This window comes from Canis lupus, chromosome 36 (assembly GCF_011100685.1).
Source record: "Canis lupus familiaris isolate Mischka breed German Shepherd chromosome 36, alternate assembly UU_Cfam_GSD_1.0, whole genome shotgun sequence".
Taxonomy (NCBI): Eukaryota; Metazoa; Chordata; class Mammalia; order Carnivora; family Canidae; genus Canis; species Canis lupus.
The window spans coordinates 26,077,477-26,101,413 of NC_049257.1; the positions used below are offsets into that span (position 1 = coordinate 26,077,477).

A 23,937-nucleotide genomic window follows, 5' to 3' on the forward strand; every position below is an offset into this window, starting at 1 on the left:
TCCTAGTGTCTGACAGAAAGAAATAACTCTACCTTAAAATTAGTTCTAATTAATTCATGCATTTGGATCAGTGGAACTTCTGAATCAATATTGTATGCTTCATAATGTCAGGGTGAGTTTACTCTTTTGACATTATTCTAATAAGATACATAAATCAGTGGATTGCATTTCTTTTTCATTCTCAGGCTAAGACAATGCATATTTTAGGTCCACAAAGTCTTTTAATAATGGCTTATGGCACTATAGTTTTTCTAAGAAATGGGAAACTCAAAATACAAAGTAGTTGTTAGTAAGGTTAATTGTTCCTTAGAAGACATCTTTTGAAGTATATAAACTGCTTTCTTGACAAATTTTAATCAAATCAAATCTTTTTTCTTTTCCCAATTTATTTATTATGAAAAATCTCAAACATTCAGAAAAATTGATAGACTATTACAATGAACTTTTGCCATTTTCACTTTAACTTATTTTTTCCAAAATAATTATTATAATTATGATAATAACTAATTATATTATGGTTCAGAGGTTTAAGTTTTCTTTTCATAAAAATCCCACATACTTATATAAATCAGCACCCTTAAATCTAGCTTAATGGAGTAAAGATAACTACACTTTTTTTTTTTTAAATGGACAGAGTCAGATGGAAAAATAAAAGGTCCACTGTTAATATCCCTCTATTGCAACAACAGTTTGATAGCCATTTGCCAGAAAGAGACTTTGTGGGAGCTTTTGGATCCAGGTAGGGGTTTGCAAAACTCCAGCGGACCCCAAGACTAAAAAGGGCCAATTTGTGACAGCGGGGCCTCACACCCATGGCACTACTATGACCCTGACTGCAGACCCAGAAACTGCCCCACCCTCCGTGGACTTAGCTATAACCTTCTTGGTCTTGCTCCTGCCACTAGCACCATCTGCCAAAGAGCCTGGGAGAAGTCACACTGTCTCATGCCTTAGATAACAGACCCCCCCAACCTCAGCCACAGCTGTGGACTGTGAAAGCAGGCCATGACCTGGCTCCAGCCCCTCACACTGTGGTTCAGGAGTAGTAGCCTCAGATAGGGACCCAGCAGGAGATATATCCATCTTTACCCTCACAGGTACAACCTTGGTCTGATTGTGAATCCTGAACTTGGCTCCAAATCATCCAGACATAAAATCAGTATGACAGGAATAGCACTATGCACTAGATGGACTAAAGAAACATATACAGAGCATCCCATCAACAGCAGCAGGATACACGTCCTTCTCAAGTACATATAGAACATTGTCCACATAGATTATATGTAAGGCCACAAAGCAGATCTTTGGAAATCATTTTCTGACCACAATGGTATGAAATTATAAATCAGTGACAGAAGGAAAATTGAAAAATTTACAAATAATGGAAATTTAGCCACATACTCTAGAATGACCAAATGGATCAAAGAAGAAATCAAAAGGAAAATAGCAGAGTATCTTGAAGCAAATCAAAGTAGAAACACAACAAACCAGAACCTATGGGATGCAGTAAAAGCAATGCAGAGTGGGAAGTTTCTAGCAATAAAAGACGACAATTCTGGAAAGGAAAGACCTCAAATAACCAACCTAACTTTACACCTCAAGGAACTAGAAGAAGAAGAGGAACAAACTAGGCCCAAAGTTAGGAGAAGGAAGAAAATAACAAAGATCAGACATAGGGAAATAAGCATGCCTCTGCGGGAGATCAGATGGGACCACCTCATTTTGTTGGAGACCAGTATGAGACAAAGAAGGGGCAAAACTCAGGCTAATCAAGAGGTCGTCATGAGTAAATGTAAGCTACGGCCACCACACACAGACCTCTATTCTTAAAATAGAGGAAAGAGAGGAGAGACTTTTGAAAGAGAAAAGAAAAAGAGCCTTTTAGGAAGTTTAAATTTTGAATTCGTTGACTATTTCCCCAAAAGAGGCTCTGATAGGCAGAAAATGGTCTTTAATATTAGACACGATTAAGTGTGGTGATCTTCAGCTCACCCCAGCACCACCATTCCAAGTATTCCAGGGAAAGATCAGTTCTCAAAATGAAAGGACATTATTTGTTTCTGGCAGTTGTGTCCGTAAGGCATGAATGGCCCAGTAGGCTCAGGTATTGCTATTTCATGGATTAAAGTGATGAGAATTCTTTGTTTTGACAAAACCTAAGAGTGTACTCAAGGTTTTATTTATTTTTTAACCCATAGCGCCTTCTGACAAATATTCCCGTCAGTCAAGTAAAATTTGTTAAATGTCTTCCCATAGTTTGTACAAAAAAAGTAGAGATTTATTTTGTTTTGCTTTCTTCTTTCAACCTCTGACTTCATCTTCTGTGTAGATCTCACAATTTATTAAAACAACCACCACCTTCACTAAGCTATTTTATCCTTTCATTAGTAAGCATGTTATGTCTTTATCTTCTCGGTTAAGTATGAACCATATTTTGTTCATCATTAATTCCCTATTTTTTCATCATTAATTTTCTCTACAATCCCTTGCATTTTAAATTGTGTTCCTCACTCTTTCCTGGAATAATACTCTCAAAAATCTCCATAACTTCCTCACTATTCAATCCAACTTTGACCTCTCTACAGACTGTTATGTTGTTGAACACTCTCCTTATTAAGAGTTCATCTCAAAGACCTCATAATTCTTCATTCTAAAGATTTTTTCAAAATTTCTCTTTCAATTTTTACTGTCAGGCTTCTGTAGAACAGCTCCCAACTGCACTATTACAGGTGGTTTTCACACTCTTTCTCTCTCATTTTAATCCATTTTTTTATACCACCATGAAAATAATCTTTCTGAAAGGTCCCTCTCGTATTAACTCTTATAATTTAACTAAATTATAAGAACTAGTATTTCTAAATTCTGTCTCACACATTAAAATCACCTGAGGAGCTTTAAAAACATATACATTCCTCGGTCTCACAATAACACAGGTAAATCAAGACTCTCGGAGTAGGGCTCAGCTTTCAATCTCTTTTAAGAGCTTCCCAAGTGACTCTATTGTGCAGTCAAGTTTGAGAATCAGTGATCTGGGACCAGATCAAGCCAAAGTTGGGAGATAATGCCCTAGGCCTAGGGCAACGGTATATCACAATCAAACAGTGGGAGCTTGTTCCAGGACTTCAGATCTACTGAATTAGAATCTCTGGTGGACGGTGCTAAGAATTTCTATGTTAAAAAAGGTTTCCTCAGATTCTTACCTAGCCAAAATGGTCCTGGTTTAGTGACAAGCATTGCAAACCAGTCACAGAGGAACGTGTCTCTGTTTCTAATGTGCACGTGAATCACCTGAGAAATCCTCTAAAAGTGCAGGTTTAATCCAGGATCTGGTGTGGGGATTCTCTATTTTTAATACACTCTCAGGTAATGGCTAGGCTGCTGGTCTCTGCGCCACCCTTAGAGTAATCTTAAAGAAAAAATAATATTCAAGGACACCCTAAAGCTCAATAAGGAAGATATTATTCCAAGTCCAGATAAGGACATGAGATGGAAAATGGCAGTGGGGGAGAGAGATGGGGCTCAACTCCATATACAGCATGGGAAAATGGGATTTTTAGTCAAAGAGTAGGGTTGGGGGTCAGTGGATGGAAGATTTCTGGAAGGAAACATTAGGACTAGAGGAGGATTCTGGCTAAACCCACCTAACAGGATTTTTGCTGAAGGTGATCACCTGAGGGGTGGTGGAAGAGGAACCCAACCAGGTATCAATGGCCTGCTCTGGGTATGGTTGATTAGTCATTAGTAAAACCTATTCTAATGACTTCTGTGTTCTTTGAGAGACCTTAGGAGTTTAGCTGAGCAGTATTCATGACAGACTATTCTGTGATGCCTGCCAGAGTTCTGTTAACATGATCACTTTAGGGGTGCCTGGGTGGCTCAGTCGATTGAGCCTCCAGCTCCTGATTTCAGCTGTGGTCCTGAATTCAGGATCATGAGGACAGGCCCACATCAGGCTCTGTGCTCGGCTCCATGCTCAGCTTGGTGTCTGCTTGGGATTCTCTTCTTCTCCCACTGCACCTTCCCCTGCTCACATTTTCTAAATAAATAGATAGATGGTAGATGATAGATAGATAGATAGATAGATAGATAGATAGATAGATGATAGATAGATGATAGATAGATAGAATCTTTAAAAAAGAAACATCCTACTTTAAGCTAAACTTGTACCATTTGCCCCCTCAGAAATTTCTCAATTCAATAAGCAACTTGTGATCTTCATTCTGATTTGTAATAATAATTATATGGCCCCTCATCTTGCTGCCCCAGGTTGGGAGCCTCATTCTAAAGCATCATCTATTTCATCTTCTTATGTGTATATCAAGCAGTTGTCAGTAGTCAGCTGACTTGGGGAGTTGTCATTCTGCTTCTCACTTCACTCCAGGATTGACTTTTAGAAAATATCAAAGTAATTTCCCCAGACTGAAAAGAATGACAATAGGACAGAAAAGAATTATAACGATGCACATAATGTTAGCAGAATTCAGTTGCTGCCAAATATTAATGAAGATATATCACTTTATAATTAGCCATGCCAGTTTAGACACATCATTGTCTAACCCAATATGGAAACTTCTATAATTCTGATTATCCCAAACTGATGACATTGAAAATGTATTTGACTGAGCTTAAAATTTCAAGTTTTGACATGTCTTCATCTGAACATTTAAGAGTTACCTAAAAACAAGTCAGAAAATGTAAAAGTTATTATCAAGAGGTGTTAAGCATTCTTTAAGGGTCTCTCATATTTCTGCACTTCTTGTGAGCAGAAGCACTGAATATCTATTGTTCAGACTATCTTTTCAGGGATTTTGGAGAGTGAACAGCTATGGTAAATAGAGATAATGTTTCACTTGCAAATGGTAAGTATCTTATTGTCCATTATAAGAGGTGGTGATTTCCGTAAGTTCAGGGTTTCTCTCCTATAAACCAGCCTACTATGTAAACAGGTATTACCTAGTCCTATCCACGTAATATTGTGGGAATAGTGGCTCAAGAAACCTATCTTAAAAATGCCGATCTTCTGGCCACCACTATTGCTGTGGTTAATAAATGGTCCTTTATCTTGAATCTAGGAGTCCTGTATTTTCTGAAATTTCAAATCCTTAAAATTTCTTGAGAATAAGAAATAGTCTGTTGAAGTTGCTATATTGATTCCAGGTTACAATGAATCATTTATGTTTTTCTAGAGCGGGAGTCACACCACCAGTTGCTACCAAACATGTCATTGTAATGAAAGCAGGCTTTTCCTTAAAGTACTTCTTTTAAGATTTATTTATTTACTTTAGAGACACAGCGTGCACACATGCTATTTACCTAAATTTAGCCAACCTTAAAATGATCAATAAATTTCAGTCCTTTTCTATATCCATATACTTTAAAGGTAAAGATTTCCTTCATAAGAAATTCATGAAATTTTAGAATTGGGCAGGATATGAAAGATATCTAATATAAATTTCTACTTTTAGGAAAAGGTAATGAAGCCCAAAGACATAATATGACACCACTTCTTTTTACCATGGTGTACCTTCTCTAGATCTAGATCTAGCCTACAGCATGCAAAGAAACGTTAAACAAAAAATCATGAGAATAGTTTTTCAAAAAATGTGTCACTTAAAAAAATACTTTTTCTTTAGGAATTATCTATTTCATCTTAATAGCACAATGGGGAAGCATTTCGATATAGTTTTATTAAATATTTTAAATAAATAATTTGTAAATATGTGGAAATTTAATTCTATTTGAGATTTAGTTTTTCATTTTGTTTTACGCACTCCGTTTTATATATGACAATTAATCACAGGCTTCTTTAGATTTCGTTTCCTTAAATATGCTGCTTATTCAACCCAAATCCCTAGGACACGTTCTCTGATATAATAAAAACTGAGAATATTATATAAGAAAACTTAACTATAATAAAAACATCCTATAAGAAAAACATCCTAATTTCTTGGTTAATAAAACAAATGACCTGTATTTTCGAGATTTGTCACTCTAAAAAAAGTAGTCATGAATAGGAGCAGTTAGCCATACTAATGCTAAAATTTGCCATCCAATAAAAATACAGAGTACTTATTATGTGCTAGGCAATATTTTGAATTCTCTATATACAAACTGATTTAAACCTACCAACAACCTGTGAGGTAGACACTATTATCTTGTATTTACGAATAAGAAAGCTAAGGCATGGAACATGTATAGAATTTGACCATAATCACAGACTTAGTAAGTGGTATAGCCAAGGAATTAAACCCACAATGTCGGGAACCCTGGGTGGCGCAGCGGTTTAGCGCCTGCCTTTGGCCCAGGGCGCGATCCTGGAGACCCGGGATCGAATCCCACATCGGGCTCCCGGTGCATGGAGCCTGCTTCTCCCTCTCCCTCTGCCTATGTCTCTGCCTCTCTCTCTGTGACTATCATAAATAAATAAATAAAAAAATTAAAAAAAAAAAACCCACAATGTCTGCCACCAAACAGTAGGAAACAGTATATACTAAAACAGTATGTTACTCTGTATACTAAACCACTATGAAATACAAATGCAATTGTATTGTTTTCAAATTTGCACCCAGATTCATCTCTTTATACAAATATAGACAAACACAGGGTACCAGTCTCCAATAAATCATCCCCTAATTATCCCTTTGAAATTCTTATTACTTTAATCTATGCTCTTAACCTTAATTTATAATAATCTGGTAGCTGTGTGTAGGATTGGTAAGTAAAAAGCCAGTATCATTAGGATGCAGAGTCTAGGGCAAAATAAAAATTGACATGCAGTTATGGATCTAATCACATTCATTAATAATCAAGTTATATATATATATATATATATACACCATCCACCCAGTCCCACATACAGACTTGTCCATAGTCTATTCAGAACTGCCACTTCACATCATAGTGAAACATGAAGCAAATTTAGTGGTACATTCAAAGGCATATATTCAAAGAAGTATTATTTTCACAACGATATATAAAAAGTCAAGAAGCCTACTTTCTACTTACCATGTTACTTCTGTACATTCTTGACAGCCTATTTTATCAAATGATGCTCAGGCCCAGAAATTTCCTTCTCCTTGCAAAACAACAACAACAACAAAACACTAATTAAAATGGTGGTAGGTAGAAACTTGCTCAATCTATCACAGTCCAAAAGCCAGGACCTCATACAATAGGAAAATATGGGGCCATTGCTAATGAGAGGAGGATAAACACCATCACTACTATTTTACAACTTATTGGAAGTATTAATGTTAATTCCATTAAGGAAAAAAAGGCACTTATGGCATATGAATTGGAAAATTTTCTCAATGCTTTCTCTTGCTTACTAACATAAGTATTACATAATGTTTATGATGTATACCTGAAAATCCCAAGAAAATCAATGGAAAAACAAGCACAAACAGTAAGATAACTTAGTAAGGTAACACAATATACAATTAACACACAGAAATCAATTGACTTTATTAAAACAACCACCATTTAAATAACATAATGGAAAGTAAAATCCCATTTAGCATAGCAACTAAAAATATAAAGTAGTAGAAATATACTTAAGAAATATTAAAGGCTCTATAAAGAAAAAATTATCAAAACACTTCCAAAATAAACAAATACAGACTTGAACAAAGGGAAGGCATGTTCTGGAGATATTTCATGAAGAGGAAGACTCAATATCAGAAAGATGTCAGTTTTTTCTGTGTTGATTCATGAATTTAATTCCATTTAAATTATCAACATCTCTCTTCCTAGAGCTCATGAAATTCATTCAAAAGTCCACATGAAAAAATAAGCAAGCAAAAATAGGACAGGAAAATCCTAAAATATAGGTGCTATGGCAGGGCAGGCGGGCAGAAGGATGAAGATTAGCTAACTCTACTAGATTCAAAATATTATCAAGCCTCAAAAATTAAAGTAACATGGTATTGGCATATGAATAATCAGACTGACCATGAAACAAAATTGAATGTCCAGAAATAGAAAAAGTACACATAGAAATTTAAACATAAAAGCAGCATTTCAAGGTGCATCTTGATGGCTTGGTCAGTTAAGTATCTGCCTTCCATTCAGGTCATCATCTCAGGGTCCTGGGATCAAGCCCCACATTGAACCCTGCGTTGGGCTCCTCCCTTGGCAGGGAGTCTGCTTGTCCCTTTCCTCTGCCCCTTCCCCTGTTCATTCTCTCTCTCTCTCTCTCTCTCTCTCTCAAATAAATAAATAAATAAATAAATAAATAAATAAAATCTTTATTTTTTAAAAAATAAAGCATTTTGGGGTGCCTGGGTGGCTCAGTAGTTGAGCATCTGCCTTTGGCTCAGGGCATGATCCTGGAGATGCAGGATCGAGTCCCACATCCTACTCCGCGCCTGTAACCTGTTTCTCCTTCTGCCTTTCTCTCTCTCTCTCTCTCTCTCTCTCTGTGTGTGTGTGTGTCTCTCTCTCATGAATAAATAAATAAAATATTTTTTAAAAATAATAATAATAATAAATAAAAATAAATCAAAAGGCAGTATTTCATATAATCAGAAAATATATGTAAGCAGTTCTGCTGTAACAGAAAGTACATGTTCCTAAAAATCTCCCCATTATGCAAAATCACACAATAAAAAATATGACAGAATTCAACACTCAAAAAACTTCATCAGTGACATAAAAAAGACAGGAATTTAATTTTTAAAAGTATAGCACAATTTTGTAAATGCTTAATGGTTAAGAAATATATAAACACTGTAATGAAAATGGCACTCAACCTTGAAAATGACCTGGAGTTGGCTTGTAGGAAGGGGTGCCATCTATAAGTCATTATGAAATAGATAGACAATTATCCATTTCACAGCCTTAAATACTTAAATAGCCTGTTTTTTCTGCCTTTGAGATGGGCATGCATTTTTAATAGGTACCTGTTTCATCAAAACTGCAATGTGAGGCATCGTATAGCCTACTTTCAGCTAATATCTGCTTCATTGCTGGAAATTCTTTTGTGGCTTTCCTTTTTGTACCCTTGGCTTTGCCAGACAGCAAAAGACTTTGAAACTGTAGTGACGTTTCAAATCACCAAACTAACAGTCCTAAATAAGAAGAAATCAGTTCTTCAGGATTTGGAAATGTCTGCATAAGGCCTCATTTGTAGATGATCTTTTTTTCTTTGATTGTGAGAAAAGTTTTAGGCAACACAGTTTAGTCTTCAATCTGTATTCCATAGTCTTTGCGTTGTTTCCATTTCTTTAAAATGTTATTGTTATTGACCTCACAGCACTTGACGTTGTTCAGGCCATAGGTGTTTCTTTTATATTTGTAGAGTCTCTGATTGTCTGCAATGTAAATTCCTTCATGTCTTTTGCTTGGAAGGAATGGCATGCTTTCTCATTTCTTTGAAAATCTTTACTATTTCAGGTTTTATAGCTTTCCTCTTCTATACACTGCTTGACATTTTGGAACCGGGATGCTTAGACATGTTTGGGATGTAGAATGAATGGTTCTGGTTTTTTGTAACACAGAAAGTTTACAAATGTGTGAAGTAGTACCAAAACACAACCTTGTAAGGTAAAATGTGGTGAACTAAGGTAGCTGGTAGACAGCTGAGGGGTATGTGTATATACATGCATATTATGTATTCCTTAATAGTGTAGTTCAGATCATCTAGGTAATTTTCCAGATGCATTTAGTATTGCCTGCACACAGAACTGTTCATTAGCAAATGTAAAAATTACTGTTATGTTTACAGTGTTCCCTAATATATCAATTACATTGGAACAACTTGTGTCTTCAAAACAAGCGCTACAGTAGAACTGGCTGCACTTTCTAAATATGGATAAATAAAAACGGAGTCCACAAAGATAAACTCCAAATAGATCAAACATCTTACTGTTAAAAAAATGGAACTATACAATTTCGCGAAGAAGACAAGTAAAAAACCAGAAGAATTTCTATATATCCTAGGAGTGGAGAAGTTTTCTAATAACACTAACTCAAAATCTAGAAACAATAAACAAAAGAAAATTGACAAGTTTGACATTATTCAAATTTTTAAAATAAGCCCTACATCCAACATGGGACTTGAACTCACAGCTCAGAGGTCGAGTCGCATCCTCTGCAGACTGAGCCAGCCAGACACCCCTTATGTTATCCAAATTTTTAATTGTGACTCAAAAATTAAGTCGATGAAAAAAAATAAAGAGGGAAAAAGGCTTGCAACTTTTCACTGACCAAGGGCTTAAGTACTTTCTAGATAAAGACCTGAAGAACAAAAAAAAAAGAGAGAGAGAGAAACAACCAAATAAAAAAACAGACAAAAGACACAATCAGCGTAGAAAAAGTGAACTGAATGAAACACAAATGGCCCTTAAATATATAAGAATATGCTGGACCTGATTCATAACAAGAAAAATGCAATTAAGACACCACCTCTAACTCTCAGATTGGCGACCAAAGTATAACAACACCTTCTACTGGCAAGGCTTTGAGCAAATGGCTGATGACAATGCAAAATGGTACAACAGAGAATCAATTTACAATATTTTTTAAAGTTTTATACACACACACACACACACACACACATATATATGACAAACCAAAATTATTTCTAAAACTGCATTCCAAAGTTAAACTGGCAAAAAATTAAGGCAAATGGTTTGATACACTCACGTAATATATATGTTACATATTAAATATTATATATTTTATTTTCTGACCAATATAGACTGCTAATTAAATATATGAGAAAAATAAACTATCTAGAGATTTAAGCTAAACAATTCTAACTAGGAAAAACTCATTATTTTTTATTTTGCTTTAAAGTAGACTACAGGGGCACCTGGGTGGCTCAATGGTTGAGTGTCTGCCTCCGGCTCAGGGCATGACCCTGGGGCCTGGGATGGAGTCCCGCATCGGGCTCCCTGCATGGAGCCTGCTTCTCCCTCTGCCTGTGTCTCTGCCTCTTTCTGTGTCTCTCATGAATAAAGAAATACAATCTTTAAAAAATTAAAATAAAGTAGACTACAAACCCAACCTGGAAACTCTTATGTAAGTAATCAGGTCAAGGACTTCAAGGATGGCTTTCCTGAAGTAGGGATCTTTCTAATTTTTTAAAATGCAAAACATGTCATTTTTGATCAGCCATATAAATATTAAAATCATGATTTGTTAAATGACATATCAGAGAGGATATATCTGTGTCACCTATGTACACATAAAACTCAGAGAGAGAGAGAATATATATCCAGAAACTAACTTTGTAAAACCTTGGCTATCAAAAAGAGAGGTTTCAGTGTTTACTGAGACATATATTAGAGAAATAAAATAATCCCTACTGACTATTTTGTTGCTTTGTGTTTGACAAAAAGGACATTTTTTGCTTCTGAATTTCACTGAAGTTTTTAGTAAATCAGCTAAGGAGATACTTACATGCTTTGTATAATATGCTTATGTAATACTCCTCTCCTGTTCTCATTATTGAAGACAATTCCTCCATGGACTCTCCTTTCCTTAATTATTTCAATGGAAGCAAAACTGACTTTAGAGACAAACTTGGAATTAAAATTTGGCTTAACATGTTAAGAGCTGGGTCACCTTGTGCATGATAACGTCCCCAAAATTCAGCCTCCTCATCTATAAATTGTTACCAATCATAGCACTTGCTATTATTAAAAGGCCTGTTAAAAGCCGGGACGTGGAAGGCGCTTCTTGAATGCTAATCTCCGTGTCCTGTCTGCCCATCCTCTGAATCTACCCTTCCCTTTCTCACGAAGGCCTCTGTGTTTAGGGCCTACACTCTCAGGACTCACCTAAGCCAAAGTATTAGATCAGTAAAATTGATCTCCTGAGGTACTTTTGCCTTCTTGATGGTACACTTTTCTCCCCATCCTAAGTATCCAATTTATTTTTCCTCCTCTCCACTTCCCTAACCGTCTCCTCTGTTGTAATTGACAAATGAAGCTGAATATATTGCCCCTGCCAAGACAATTTGCATTTTAATGAGACACAAAATCTATTCCATTAGTCACTGGAGCAATCTTAATCATCATATATCATATAATGATTCTGTGATAGATAATGAGCTTGATTTGAACCGATCTGAACCTGATTTAACTGGCCTTAGCAACCTGATTTTCTAGAGGAACTAAAAAAGATTCTCCATACTCTTCCTTTCCTTGCTCTTCTCTATATATGTGTATGGACTGGAAAATTCGCTGAGTACTCCAGAAGGTATCTGCAAACTGAGGTGAGAATTGACCTAAAATGCACCTTCCAAATATGCCAACAATACCCAAAAGAGAAAAACATCAATTAATACAATGACCTGGTGTTTCTTCTTTAATCTGCTAAAATAAGGATTTATATTAATAGATTTCCAAATGTTAAACTGTCTAGCAACCCTGAAAATCAGTAGTCACACAATCTTAATGATACAGGCAGCCCCGGTAGCTCGGCGGTTTAAGTGCCACCTACAGCCCGGGGTATGATCCTGGAGACCTGGGATCGAGTCCCACATCAGGCTCCCTGCATGGAACGTGCTTCTCCCTCTCCCTCTCTCTCTCTCTCTGTCTCTCATGAATAAATAAATAAAATCTTAAAAAAAAAATCTTAATGATACAATGGGCTCAAACGGATGCTGTGCATGTAGTAGTCTTGTGTTGTGTCCAGAGGACACTTAGTTCGAGGAACACACAGCTTTTACAGCAAGCAGTGAGCAAGTCTGCTCTTCATCCAGAGGAGAGCGTATCTCATCCTCTCACCTATTTGATGTAAACAATCCTGGCAAATGTGCCAGGTGAAAGAGCAATCAGGGTCTTACAGTCTGGGTCTAAACGATGAGAGACATCTCTAGACAAGGGGAAGTCTTACATAGAGTTGTGTTGCTATAGCTGTTCCAAAAGTTACAGAGAGATTCGTCATTTGAGAATGTCAAAGGTCAAACTGCCCTAAACCTCAATCCCTCTAGACTACCAAGATGCCTGAAATTCCCACCATGAGAGTCACTCCTACACTGTAAGTGATTGTGTCTCTAAAAAGCCTCTATTAAATAAGAATGGAGGGACGGTGGTTGGTGAGGGTCATGAAGGCAATAGTACTCATCAGTCCAATGAAAGGATTGCAGGCCTTGGAGTCTGACACATCTCGGTTTGAATGTTGGCTCACTTGCTACCTATGTGAACTTAGGAATTGCTTGACATATCTGAACGTCAGGCTCCTTACCTACAAATAGGATTCTAATCTTTATGGTATTCTTTTGAAGACTATTTGTGATAATTTGGGAAAGTAAGGGCTCCAGACCCTCCTTCAGCCATGTTTCCACAAGAGCAGGTCTTTTCTACACCCGTCCCTCATCAGGACGGGAGGAGTGGGTAACCTGATTGGTTTACAGGAAGGCAGCTCTTCATTGATCAGTTATAACCAAAAGGCAAGACGACATTGCCATTCAGACTGGAGACTGCCTCTTGTCCTCCAGAGTCCTGCTCTCTTACCCAGTGGGCACCTGTGCTTTTAATCTTTACATAATAGGCAGACCAAGAGGGCCTGCTTTCTCCACTCCAGCTTCCCACCTGTCAGCAAGTAAATAAATGACAGACGTATGCATTCCAAAGTCCAGGTTTGGAAGGAACTTGGAGGTGTTTCACACCTTTTAATCCAGCTTTACCAGTAACATGACTGAAGTCTTGAGTCCTATTACACTCAGGTCTTTGATGCTCTGTTGACCAGAACCATGGAGGGAAAAAAAGAGGGGTACAATTGAGGAAACAAACCCTACTGTGTAGCTCCAACAATAATAAATGTGAAAATGGAAATACTGTGCTTGGAGCCAAGTAGGCACTCAACAAATACGAGTTTCTCTTCTTCTGCTTAAAGAATTTATCAAGTTGAAAATATGTTATTTTCTGTTAAAGTACTCTAATGCATCAGAAGAGTGGCAAAGGCAGCTTTTCCTCCTAGAAACAGTACTGCTAAGTGGTTATCATCTGAGACAGAATGCAATTCTCATATACCTGTCGTGTACGTCCTGATGCCATTCCCAAAATACAGCTTCTCTGAACAACCTTCAGATACCAAGTTTTAGAGATCTAATTGGATTTTTATTAGGAGAAAGTGATCCTTTGTCCCCTACTAAAAATGTCTTGTGGCACTATACTCTAAATATACCCAGGACCTTAAAATCCAACTCTTGAGAATCTATTGTAAGGTTAAAAAAAAAATCTAGAACAGCAAAGGTTTTATGCAGAATGATACACCAGCATTCTTTATATTAGCAAAGGGAAATCTGGAAACAAGTTTAAAAACTGAAAATAACCTTAAAGTGACTCGTTAAATAACTTATGTTGAATCCACTTAGTGAAATATTTATACACTACACTATCATTAAATATATTTATAAGGATTATGCTATGACACTAACAACATTTATATTTATATTTATATTATTTATATTCTCGAGCAGAAAGAACAGAATAAAATTTTTTTCAAAACTTTTACAGATTTGTAAAAACTAAATGATACCCAGAAGAGTGTCATCATAATGGGGCAGGGGATAGATGAACAATTTTTCTTTCTCTATTCCTTTTTATGCCTATGCTTATCCTGTAAAAATATGTTTCCTTTTAAAGTCCAGAGACATTTGCACACAGTGAGCACATAACCTACCCCATTACCAAAGCAAAGAGATAAAACTGCTGGGCTATGACTTCATCTCCCCTTTAAGGCTGTTCTTACTGTTCATTTCAAGCTGATTTCATCTCTAAATATATCATGTGGGAGAACATGAGAACACAGTGTATTTGGCCCTGAGACCTCTACTTCCCAAGGAACCTCTTCAGACACTCGGCAATACTTACCATCCAACAGGAGGACCAGGCAGGAAGGTATTTCAGTTATTCTTAAGGATTAAAGGCTGTATGTCTATCCTTGGCGTAGCCCTTTATCAATAATAATGTCGCTGTCTTGATCCCTGCTTGAGTCAAATGTCTGCGATTATTCTTTTTTAGTTATAACTCGAGGACAGAGGGGTAAGTGGTGATATTCAGGCTCCAGCTCTTACCCTGAACCTTCACAAGGGAAACAGGGCTAGGAATTGGATTCAGCAGGATAACTAACACTACCAGACAAAACTCTGTACTATCCACTCTCCACATCAGGTGACAATTCACACTTTCTTTTCCCAGGAAGGAAATTAGTATGATCTGCTGATTGTTTCAGCAAACCACCGCCCCCCCCCACCACCACCGCCAAGGTACTGCCTTTTGGTAAATATACCAAATTTCAGGACTGAATTTTTCTTACTTTTTTTTTTTTTAGTTTCTGAACATTGATCTTATCAGTTCCCTGAGGGGATAATAAAGTCCTAGTTGGTGCTTTTTTTTTTTTTTTTTTTGACAAGAAACTGATTTAAAATCAAGAATACAGGTGTATGATTTTATATTGCATCATATTTGCTATCTGGTGAGTTAATTCATCTTCAAAAAAGCAAGAGAACATAGGAGGTTACTCAGAGTGCTTTTTGATGACAGTGATAGGCTCTTACGAGGTATTTCCACTAAGCTAAAATAGCATGATGAAATACCACTCTCTGCTGTAAGAATGTTTCTGTAGAAAGAACGTTTGTTTTTTCCTTTGTTAACATCCGTAAATGTTTATTATGTACCATGCTTTTTGAAAACATGGCCTTTTATCATTCTCAAAACAATCTACGAAACCATCGTTATGACTATTTCACAGATGAGGAAGAAAGGGGTTAATTGCTTTGTTAATTGAAAGGGCACGGCTGGGATTCAAATCCGAGTCTGTCTCCTTCTCCTGTGATCTTGCTCTTGATCATGGTGCTCAGGCTGCTGGTCCTGCTGGCTCCATGTTTCTCCTTAAAAAAGGGGGGGAGGGGACAAGACTTTATTCTCCAACTCTCTCTTCTCATGAGGAAAACTACTTTTCTTTATCATCATCCTATCACTCTTCTTAACAACACAAGTTCTTTTATAGGAAGTCACATTTCCCGAGAACAAAAATTAGTGGCTAACTCAGGTTGGCTGCGCTGAGGGGATACCTTACTCTCATGACTTAGCGGTCTCCAAAATACAACATGTGGCAAATTAGTTCTGGGGAATTTTCCCAGTAAAAAAAAAAAAAAAAAAAAAAAAAGTTATCCATGGAATACATACCCTCATTAGTTTTCATTAAAGGAAAAACTCCTTTAATGAAAAACTCTCCTAACACTAGTACTGTGTTTACTCTCGGCCCAGTTTTAGTTATATCTTATTTCATTCTAAAAGTGAAAGCGTGCTTATCTTTTAAACCTGTGCCCAAAAGACAAACAGTGCTAGACTGGTCTGAGATTACCTATTCACTTTCACTGTCTTGTGATTCTAGGCCCCCGTCAAAGATATGACAAAGGAGATGCAATCTCCAGGGTGTGATCAAAGAACAGAACTTTTATTCCAGCAAGGGTAACTGGCCAAGACAATTCTAATAAGACCAATTCCAATTACTGCTTAGGAGATTCTTGCATTTTATGTTAACACTCACTTAAAGACTACAAAGAAATAAGCAAAATCTAAGCAAAACTCAATTAAATTTGGGGCTCTAGAGTCTAGGTTTCTCTAAAGAATCCAATATAGAATTAATGTGAGAGATACATTAGCACGCGTGGTGAGTAATAATTTATTCATATGAATATTTATTGGACGTATACAATATGCAAAATACCATACTGCTTTTAGTGAGAGATGCAAAGATGAACGGTATGTTCTCTGGTCTTACGAGCTTGCACTGTAGTGAGGGAGAGGAAATGTGCACAGGAGGTTAAGTGTGATGCACGTCATAAAATATGTGCAAAGAATTAAAGATGAGGTCAGAGGAAATAGATACTCATTGTCTTATTTTTCATAATTATAAAAGCTATAAAAATATTTCTGAATAAGGAAATAAATAAGGAATTGGTATTAAATCAGAGAAATAATTTTAAAAGCTATTTTCCTTTTTTTAAGATTTTATTTATTTATCTGATGGAGAGAGAGAGCGCACACAAGCAGGGAGAATGGCAGGAAGAGGGAGAGGGAGAAGCAGAGTCCCTGCTGGAGGTGGTGTTCGATCTCAGGACCCTGGGATCGTGACCTGAGACGAAGGCAGATGCCTAACTGACTGAGCCACCCAGGCATCCTAAAAGCTAATTTTAAAGTAATTTTCTTAGTTAGATTTATCTTAACTTATTTTCATATGCCATCTTAATAATTTTTACTTTGAATCAGCCTAAACTCTTTAGAGCAGCATGGCTGGTGTTACTCACCTGCTACTATTGATGTAACTGGTTTAAATTGAAGTCCTATCCTGTTGAAAATAAAGTAAGTAGATAGTTAAAATATATCAGTTTGGATTTGCGTGAACTATTCACTCTCTCCCTTGTGATCTTTCAGATATAGGAAAGTCACACAAAGTACTTTCTTGAAGCATAACTATTACTTTTTAAGATTTCAAGTTATAATGGCAAATAGAGATGAAAGTTAATGACATGAAACTGTTCATGTACTTTAAGCCAATTGTTAAAGCAGAATTGAACCAACCAAACTGTTCTAGACAGACAGTGAAAACAAGATAGAATTTCTTTAAAGGAGGGGGTGTGGGAAAATATTTCAGGATAGATATTACATGTTATGTAAAAAAAGTCCTACTTGACATTTAGTCTTTTTTTGGGTGGGGAGGGGTCTTTATATCTAATAGCTCTTCAGACCCCAGTGGCAATTTATTTTTAAGTTCCTTTCAGACTAATTCCAATTTACATTCTGGAAGAAACAGGCCCATCTTTATTCATTAATTTTTTCAGCCTTTGAAAGGTCAGTGACTCTCCGTGCTGCTAAAAGATCTCTGATTACAATGCTTTGATGAGCAGAGGGAACATTTAGAATTTCTGATTCTGATCAGAGAGCTGAAACGATCTGAGAGAAAAGAGAAGGAATCCTAAAACTGCTAAGCAGAACTTAACTCTTAGGTGGGGTCAAATTCATTTCTCCATTCTACAAAAATGTATTTGTTAAATGACTATTATGGTCCAGACCTCCCTCAGTGTAAAATGTAAGGAGACACATCACAAAAAGAATTGAAAGGCCTGGCCTGTGCACTAATGAGGCTGGTCCAGGAATCCCAACTCTACAAACTTTGTCTTGAACAAATCATTTCCAAACCTACAGGTCCTTACCCATGAATAAGTCAATTATGCATAGCTATAAACTGTAAGGATTAAAAACAAAAGACAAAGTGGCTAATAGAATGTCTGACGTATTATAGACCACCCATGGATGGTAAGGTTCTAGCCCTGGTCAGTTCTTGTTGTCCTGGTTACATGAATGTAGGAGTTACAGGAGAAATGTTACCAGTTACAAAACTTCAGGTCTTTGAAGCTTACTCTTTGTACTCTTATCTCCTCATACCTTATCAAGGAATTTTGCCTCTCAGGTCACCAAATTGCTACAAGTATTCAGGACTCTAAAAATTCAGGATCCAAGGTAATTGATTTAGCAGTGAATCTAGAAGGTGGGGGAGAGGAAGGAGGCATGGGCCACATGAACTAGAAATGGAGTTGAGGTCATTAAAACGAGTAAAATCGTTAAGTAAAAATCCACGTGCACAATTTCTGGGATAGAATAAGAGTAGGAAGTTTCCTTGGCAATTGGATTGATTGGTGGTTCTCAAACTCTTGTCTCAAGACCCTTTTACATACTTAAAATTATTGAGGACTTCAAAGATCTTTTTGTGAGTCCATCGTGCCTACTGATATTTACCACATTAGAAATTACACTAGGAAACTTAAAATATTTATTAATTCATTTAAAATATAATAAACCCATTACATATTAACATGTCTATGAAATTTTTCCCTAAAGAAAATTAATCGGAAAGATGACAATACCTTATATTCCTGTCTAATGTCTGGCCCTTAGAAATGAGGGCTGGATTTTTATACCTGTTTCTATATTTAGCCTACTGTAGATATGATACATTGTGTAGCTTATGGAAAACTTCACTGGATACTTGTAACAGAATAAGAGTAAACAAAGCATAATTAATAACTCACTATTATGAAAATCATTTATAGACAATTTACATCTTCCTATTAGGAAAATAGTTTATAAATAATTAACATGTCATTATTATCATGGAAATAATATGATAATATTATATATATTGACCTCTTGGATATCTGGAAAGAGTTTGGGGTCCCCAAGAGTCCCTAGATCATACTTCATGTTCTGATGATTAATTGAAGTATTTAAAGATTTTTTTTTTCCTTCAAGTATGTCCTAGAGAATATGGCAAACTAAAGCCTGGTAGTTTTCATGCTTTTGCTACTGTCAAATTGATGAAGCAAAAGTAAAATCAAATAAAAGTTTCAGTGTTTACCTTGAAGAGTTCAGAAAAAAATGCAAAATCTCCAATTATCTTCAGGACCAAATATCATGTATAATAATTTTTCAAACAAAAATTCTATGAAGTCTTGCCCACTGGAAAGATGCCTTTTTTTCCCCCAGGATACTTTGGCAACTTATTTTACCTAATTATTAGTGGGTGGTGCATTTTGCTGGCTCACTGAGATTTTTACAAATTGAACAAAAACAGTAATAATGGAAACAGAAGGATAGGCCTAGTGAGAGCATGTTTGTTGCCACCAATTTGGTGACAATCTGCCCTTTAGTTGTATAAATTTTAAAAAGAAGTTACTCAACTAATTAAAGAGGATATTTTTACAAGGAGTAGATTAGGTCTTTGGGATAGAAATTTATCTTGATGAGGACTAAGTCTTCAAATGAAAAATGTCTGACAATAGAATTAAACAGTTATATTTAACTGCAGAATTATTGCTGATTCCATTATTATGCTACAAAATGTTCTTATAAATGGAATAAACTGCATTAAAGTATCCACTACTATTGAGAGGGAATATACCAAGTTTGTGTGCTTAGTTATGCCAACAGAATTGTTCAATCTAATACTTCTTGTTGAAAGTCTATTCTAAAAATTGGAACTCTTCCTTGGAGAACAGAATAGAAACCTATATCAAAATGTGAGAGGCTGGCTGTTAGGTATGAAAAATCCAAAATATATCATCAGGTTAGGCATTTGTATCTAGACAAACAGGAACAGTGATTCAGGTTGAAAAATCTGAAAGAGCCTTTCAGCGACCACTTTCTTCCCTGAAATCCTATTCCCTCACTTAGGGATAGAGAATTCTGTGCTACTGATTTAGCATCTTTACTCAACATGGAGGATGGTTTTTTGCATATTAGTGTGCAGATGAAGTTTTCACAGTTTTATGTAATCTTAGCTTTGAATATATTAATTTGGGCAAGAGGCACATTCAGTTCTGGTTGGTGTTTCAAAATGTTGAGGAGAAAAATGAAATAACCCCTGGAAATAGCATTTAGTGAAAAAAAAAAAAAAAACCAACTCTTTTGGTATAAAATAAATTCATTAAGAAGGAGAGAGCCTTTAACTTGAAACTAGTTATGAGTAATATATTCCAAGGCGGCCAAAGTAACTTTTTCTGTTTGAAAAAGACAATCTAAGAAGCAATATGGTTAAAACACACACACACACACACACACACACACACACACATACTCTTTTCTCATTCTCCTGTTCTAGTCACAGCATTTTAAAGGGCACATGGCTGCTAAAGCAAACAAAAGTTATAAAAACCAAATTGTTATTCCTCTTATCTACAGAATCTGATTAATTAAAGAGTCCAAGTACCTGTTAGCAATATAAGAAAGCCTGGGCCCTTAAAGTATTCCTATCCCACACTGGTGGTAACAAAGGAATATGAAAGACTAAGCAGGGTTTATAGTAGCAAAAGTTAAGAGACAATTTAGATTTCTCCTTAAAGCAGAATGAGGAAACCCAAAGATAAATTTGGAGGTGACAACAAAAGCTACTGCATAACAATTATTACGTGGCAGGCACTGTTCCTACACACATCACTTTGACAATGGGCCATTTACTTCTTCACAACAATTCCTTGACGTAAGCACTAATCGATTCTCCTTGTTACATCTAAATGATCCATAGGTCAAAGAAGAATTACAAGAAACATCAGAAAATATTTTGAACTGAGTGAGAATAAAAACACAATATATCAAAATTTATAGGATAAAAACTGTACTTAGAAAGAAATTGAAGGAGGAGGAGAGACCAAGGTGGTGACACATGAGGTTCCTGAACTTTCCTCCTCCCACAAATGGACCAAATATACAGCTACATACAGAAAAATTCCCTCTGAAAGAAATCCAGAAACTACTGATGGACTCCTACACATTGGGAAAATGAGAGAGTAGTACCAACATCAAGATGGGCAAGAAAAGCTGAGACACGTTGTCACCATAAGCCCTACCCTGGCCCCTACCCTGGCACAGCACCATGCAATCAGGGGGGATCGCCCAGTTTCCAGCTTCTCCCTGAGAAATGAGGAGTTTGGGCCATATATCTAGCATCCCGACTTTAAGACTTCCATCCAAGGGACAGGAGCTCAAGGCATGTGGCTCTTGAGGGTCAATGTGGCATGCCATCCGTAAATTCATGAGACTAGAAACAAAGCCACAGTTCTTAAAAGGTACTTGAGCATGTGCTCACCACAGCTATCACTCACCACAGCTATCGTTAGTGCAGTCACTATGGAAAACAGTATGGAGGCTCCTGAAAAAAATTGAAAACAGAACTAACATTATTTAGCAATCCCATTTCTGAATTTATATGCAAAGGAAATAATTTTCTTCAAAAGATATACTCCCATGTTCATTTCAGCATTATTCACAATAGTCAAGGTATGGAAACAACCTGAGTGTCTGTCAGTGAATGAATGGATAAAGGAAATATGATACACACACACATACATATACAATGGAACATCATTTAGCCTTTGAAAAGGAGGAAATATTGCCATTTGCAATAACATGGGTGAACCTAGAGAACATTATGCTAAGTGAAATAAGCCAGACACAGAAAAACAAATAACTGCATTATATCACTTCTATGTAGAATTAAAAATTTTTTTTTTGAACTGTTAGATACAGAGAGTAGAATGGCAGTTGCCAGAACTGGGGAATGGAGATAATTGAGAGAGGCTGTTAGGTACAAACTTTCATTTATCAGATGGGTAAGTGACAATCTAATATATAATAGAGTGACGATAATTGATAATACTGCATTGTGTAGTTGAAATTTGCTAACAGAATAGAACCTATGCATTCACACACACAAAAAATTCGATAAATATATTAGGTGATAGATATGTTCATTAATTCAGTGGTGGGAATCCTTTCATAATGTATACACATACCAACAAATATATTACAACATTGTCTATGATATCTCAGAAAGCTGAAAGAAAAGGAAACTCCTAGCTTTAAGTGTTTATTCTAGAAAAAGAAATAAATCAATAATTTAGACTTCCATCTGAAGTTTGAGAAGCAAAAAAATTTTAAAGCAATTTATTTTTTTTAAGATTTTATTTATTTATTCATGAGAGAGAGAGATAGAGACACAGGCAGAGACACAGGCAGAGGGAGAAGCAGGCTCCATGCCGAGAGCCTGACATGGGACTTGATCCTGGCACCCGGGATCAGGCCCTGGGCTGAAGGCGGCGCCTAACCACTGAGCCACCCGGGATGCCCCACAGTGATTTCTATTATATAAAGAAAAAATAAAATTAATGTGTCTTTAAAATAAAGGAAAAGAATACACTTCCCAATTCATTCTATGATGCCGGCATTACCCCTGTGCAGAAGTGCAGACTCTAGAACCAGGCTCCCCAGGTTCAAGTTCCAGTTCTATCCGCACTAGCTGTCCAACCTTGGGCAAGTTAGTGACTTCTCTGTGCCTCACTTTCCCCTCTGTAAAACTTGCACAATAGTATCTACCTCTGAGGATTTTGTAAGAATTAAATGGATTATTGTGTGAGAAGTACTTGCAATGTGCCTGGCTTATAGTTATCCTCTCATCTGTGTTAGCTATTTCCTGGTTTTCAATTTATTTTTTTTCTCTCTTTATCCTTAATAAGCTCACTCTTTTCACTTTTCCTTCTCAGTGGCCCCTCAGATGTGGTATAGAGGTTAATAGGAAAGGAGCCTTTCCTAGAAAGTCGAGGAACCGTGGAGAATAAGGTAAAAAGGAGATCATCTTAGAGAGCTGTCACATTGGCTAACCATTCATAGGGCTTACTTTTCCTGCTTTGCTTTTCACATCCAAAAGGGTATGATATGTGCTCAAAATTTTGATATATATGTTTGCGTGCATGTGTTTCCCATTGTACTTTTTACAAATGTGAATTTTTATTGAAGCTATCTTTTCCCTTTTCTACCCCTGTATATTGGATGTGTTGGGTTCCTCATAGTGGTACTCCCAGAACTCCCCTATGCTACTACTCATTCATTATAGGCCCATAACGTGCTAGGACTTATTCATTCAAGGCCCAACATAGTCCAGATGGAGCAGTACAAGACCTGTTTCCCCAGGAAATAGTGTGCACACAAAATGAGATAGAAGAACTGTCAATTATTAGTGGGAAAACTGGCAAGACCCAAATAAAGTCTGTAGTAGAGTTAATGGTGTTGTACCAAAGTTAAAACATGAGTTTCACAAATGGCCCATGATTATGTGAGGTATAAATCTCTGGGGAACCTAGATAAAGAATATATAAGAACTCTCTGTACTATCTTTGTGCCTTTTTTATAAATCAAAGTTATTCCAATTTTTTCAATAAAAAAATAAATAAAAATTTAAAAACTACTAGAACTTCCAACTTTTACTGACCAGAGGCTGGGAAGCACATAGAAGGATAAGTTCTATAAATATTTATACCAAGAGGTCTAGAATATGCAACTCAGTAGAGCCAAATTCACTTACATAAGTGCACTCCCCCTCAAGGACATCATGTTTAATATTTTGGCTTCAGTACCTGCTAATTGAAGC

At 36.4% G+C, this 23,937-nt stretch overlaps 1 protein-coding gene and 2 long non-coding RNA genes across 3 annotated transcripts in view; 1 reads left to right on the plus strand and 2 right to left on the minus strand.

Moving 5' to 3' along the window:
* Window positions 1–4,252: 4,252 nt before the first annotated feature.
* On the minus strand, window positions 4,253–11,686 carry LOC119867852. Its single transcript, XR_005384517.1, has 3 exons — window positions 11,404–11,686; window positions 7,006–7,075; window positions 4,253–4,419 (listed from the first exon to the last, which is right to left on the minus strand). It is a non-coding gene; the product is annotated as an uncharacterized LOC119867852 (long non-coding RNA).
* Window positions 11,687–15,342: 3,656 nt separating this feature from the next.
* On the minus strand, window positions 15,343–18,288 carry LOC102155371. Its single transcript, XR_005384848.1, has 3 exons — window positions 18,173–18,288; window positions 17,267–17,307; window positions 15,343–15,844 (listed from the first exon to the last, which is right to left on the minus strand). It is a non-coding gene; the product is annotated as an uncharacterized LOC102155371 (long non-coding RNA).
* Window positions 18,289–18,331: 43 nt separating this feature from the next.
* DNAJC10 (DnaJ heat shock protein family (Hsp40) member C10) overlaps window positions 18,332–23,937 on the plus strand; it is a 78,597-nt gene continuing 72,991 nt past the window's right edge. The window contains exons 1-2 of the mRNA XM_038585043.1: window positions 18,332–18,479; window positions 23,054–23,129. The gene's annotated coding sequence lies outside the window, so the exon portion shown is untranslated. The remainder of the gene's footprint in view (window positions 18,480–23,053; window positions 23,130–23,937) is intronic.